Genomic DNA, 3,875 nt, shown 5'->3' with positions numbered 1-3,875 from the left:
GTCAGACAAAAGTAGGTGATGGGTGCTGCTGACTAGCTGTCTTCCTTCAGTCAGACAAAAGTAGGTGATGGGTGCTGCTGACTAGTTGTCTTCCTTCAGTCAGACAAAAGTGGGTGATGGGTGCTGCTGATTAGTTGTCTTCTTTCTAGTTTATCGGTTCATCTATCATAAATTATGGATGGCTCATGCATATAACCCTTGGGTAGCTTTGCATAAATATCCAAAAACACACAATTATTTTATTTAAAAAATTAATATAAATGATCCAAATTCTCTTATTCAGCTAAATTGATACTTTTTAGTGAATAAAACAAAATTGATCCTACTCATAAAAAAAACATTAAACGTAAGGACTAAATGTCAAGGCAGATCTCAAATACAGCAACATAAGGTTTAGATAAGGCTAAAAAAATATCAAGTTTCACAGATGTTTAAAATTTATGATTGGAATTTCATAATGAAAATCGTGAAAATGCTGTGACTTTATGCAACACCTGCAAGTTTGTTTGTTTTTTTAAAATCAAGTGTATTTCATCAATTCTTTCCAAGTTACTAATACAGCATTCATTGTATGATAATGTTAGATAGTTAACACGTCAATGCAGTATAAAAACTACTTTTACAATTTATTAAACTTACAAATACACCTGATACAGACAAATTTACAAAATTTTCTTAACAAATGCATGGGCAGAATTGTGTTGGTGTAATCACAGAAAGATGCTGGCTAAATACTTCACCACTGGTAAGTGTGATGTTTACTGTACACTTGAAGGTCTTACTGAGAGTATGCTTTTTTATATATCATAAATTAAATCAATAAATAAAAGAAAGTTAACATGAAATTATTTAGAGTACATGGAAATTTTCTGAACACAACAAACTACTATACACAACTATATATCAGCCATATTTTTGCTATCCAGTTCATGATGTTAGAAAAACACGTAGGTTCAAGAAGTCTTGATAGAAATGAATAAAAACCTTATAACTCAAGCGCTTTTAAAAGCTGGACCTTTCAAAAATGCTTGGGTTATAGGGTTTTTATTCATTAGCTATTCAGTTATCAGGCAGTATGTTTCTTTTCTTTTGCAAAAATAAGCATTCTGTCACTTGTGTTAAATCTGTAAATGTTTTTTTCTCTGAATGATGTTATCACAAGCTATATGTAATGAATACGTATACAATGACAAACAGAATGACACATTGAAATATAAGACAATGTTAAACAGAAGTGTAAAAATGTGTCATCTCAATCTGAAGATCTTGTATTTGAAACATTTTTCAAATTCATGCAGATTTTGAAACACACTTTCACATTTTACCACATTCACAGCAGAAAAACTTGGACCAATAAGGATAAGAAACACCAACTATTCAGCAAGTTAATTTTTAATGAAATATAAATCCTTAAAAAATGAATATCAAATGGTACTTATGTCTGAAATACTAAAAGTTTTTCCTTGTTGGATTTGCTCTCATGCTGTCTACAATCATGTGACTTTAAGTTCTGAATGTCCTTGACACAATGCAGAGCATGTGTCAACTTACTCATAGTTCTCCATTCTCCCACAAGACTTATTGTGGATTTGTCAAGAGAACGTACATAAGCTTTGCTATCCCACCATGAGCCATATTTCTTTGGTTACAGTCATGGTAATACAAAGTATTTTAGTGGTAAGTCAATAACAAAAACTTAAAATTCAAATGAAGTAGACTTACTTCTGGAATACTAATTAAATGTCAGAGTGCCTACATTGACCTGGAGGAGAGAACCAAAGAGTCACCAGGAACCCTGGTTCACCAAAAGTAATTAGAATTTTAGGCAGGAAGCTAACAAAGCAAACCACAAAAATTTAAAGAGACCAAACATAGGTCGAGCATACCTCAGAGCCAGAATAAAAAGAAATGGACTGGTTTCGTGGGAAAATTGAGTGAAGCAGACAAGCCTTATAATTAACTGAACCAAAAAAAGAATATACTCGGAAAAAGGAATTCTTCTCAGCAGAGTACCTTATCATTCTGGACATCCTTTAATTATATATATATATTAAGGGATCATGCAGTATATTAGTGCCTATGACTGAGTCATACACATTCTCAGGTATAGTCACAGATATATGCATGGTCAGAGTGCAAAGCACTGTTCTCTTCCTGTAGTTGAGCAGTAAACTAATGACTGAACATGTACCATGGCTAAAGATCCTTTCGCCCTCATCTGTAAAGGCCAGCCAAGCCACGAAACTGGCTTCAGTGAGTACTCGGGGAGAATAAGAAACCTACACAGATACAAAGATACGCTTGAGAACTCCATGAAAGTGCAATAGGGACACCAAATAAAGTTAAGAAGAGATAAAAAAGTAATCCCAATGTGGTTGGAACTATGAAATACATCATATGGCAAATGGGCATCTGACATTTTGGATGTACACAATGATGTGCACCTAGAGGTAGAAAAGATACTCATTCAGGCATCACCATCCACAAAATGCCATCCTTTATCCACTTCCAGGCATTACTCTCTCACGGAGCTCCAGCTTAGAGGGTAGAAAGTTGTCTAAGACATATTACAGAGGAATGTGTAATATACAAGATTTGAAACTAGACAAATGAACATTTGGAGTCTCATATTATAAGGAGAGATATTATTTTATATAGGTTGAATGACTTCTTAACCTCAGTCATCCTGCAATTTTTAACAGGGGTGATGAAAAGTAAACAAATACCAGGAATGCTATACATAACAGAGGAATAGGCTCCAAGAGGTAAATAGAGAATAGCTTGATAACCTTAGATAATGATGAAGAGTTAGAAATTCAGAAAGTAAGTAGATGGTGTGATCTTTTTTAAATATTTAAACAAATATGTAAAGACCATGTTTTTTTTTGTATTTATATGTTGTGCAGCATTTGTTTTTCACACTCAACGACATCCAAACATGCAGAGTGCCTTTTACGACTGTTGATCGGTTTTTAATTAAAATTCATTGTGTATTATACAACAGTAATCAATCGAGTGTTTTAAAATATCAGTCATTACTTACTATAAAATCCTGTATTAACTAATTAAATTCCAATGTGCTAAAATCCTTGTTAATACACATGGAAAATTTTATGCTTTTAATTCATTGATATCTCTTGCTAACAAGAAGAAATAGATATTTCACGAAAATTGGATTACTTTGTAGTTTTTGGTAAATTCTTCTTCTCAAAATTAAGATTGTTTTCAGGTAATGTTTTTAGTAACAATTGTGGAATCATTATTTTTGTCTCTTTATTTATTGTCAAAAATTTGTGACGTAATAAATATTTAAGTTTGTTTGTAATTGTTTGTTTGTTTGTAATTAAGCACAAAGCTACACAATGGGCTATCTGTGCTCTGCCCACCACAGGTATCGAAACCCGGATTCTAGCGTTGTAAGTCCGCAGACATACCGCTGTGCTACTGGGGGGCAAATATTTAAGAGTAGAATGATAACACCTTTTCTTCCTAAACACCAGAATGAAAAAAAAAAAACAATAAAATACAGGTTAATCATTCCTGGATTTAAATGTTTTTCCTAAGTGTCCAACCAATTTTTTAATTATGTATCTTATACAAAGAAAACTTGTGCTTATTGAATTTTCAATCACATGTAGATGCCTATACAAAACCATGGGTTGTGATAACAAATATCGGTCATTAGAAAAAGGTTTTGTTTTTTATGTGTTTTAAGAATATTAGTTAACTTCTAGTTTGATTTTAAATACTAGTTACCTACTATATGCCATTAATATATACTATGAGCTTATTTTTAATACTGTAATTATTCTTCTGCATCAAAAAGACAGACAAATACTTGGAACATATTGTTACGTCTCTGTTCGTTTGTTAAT

General features: G+C 32.4%; 1 long non-coding RNA gene across 1 annotated transcript in view; it reads left to right on the top strand.

The window, feature by feature from the left end:
- The window catches only part of LOC111086594, a 13,361-nt gene that overhangs the window by 3,265 nt on the left and 6,221 nt on the right, over window positions 1-3,875 (top strand). The window contains exon 2 of the long non-coding RNA XR_002611341.1: window positions 2,563-2,579. This is a non-coding gene — a long non-coding RNA (uncharacterized LOC111086594). The remainder of the gene's footprint in view (window positions 1-2,562; window positions 2,580-3,875) is intronic.

This window comes from Limulus polyphemus, unplaced genomic scaffold (assembly GCF_000517525.1).
Source record: "Limulus polyphemus unplaced genomic scaffold, Limulus_polyphemus-2.1.2 Scaffold1234, whole genome shotgun sequence".
Lineage (NCBI taxonomy): Eukaryota > Metazoa > Arthropoda > Merostomata > Xiphosura > Limulidae > Limulus > Limulus polyphemus.
This window is presented reverse-complemented; position numbering and strand designations above follow the sequence as displayed.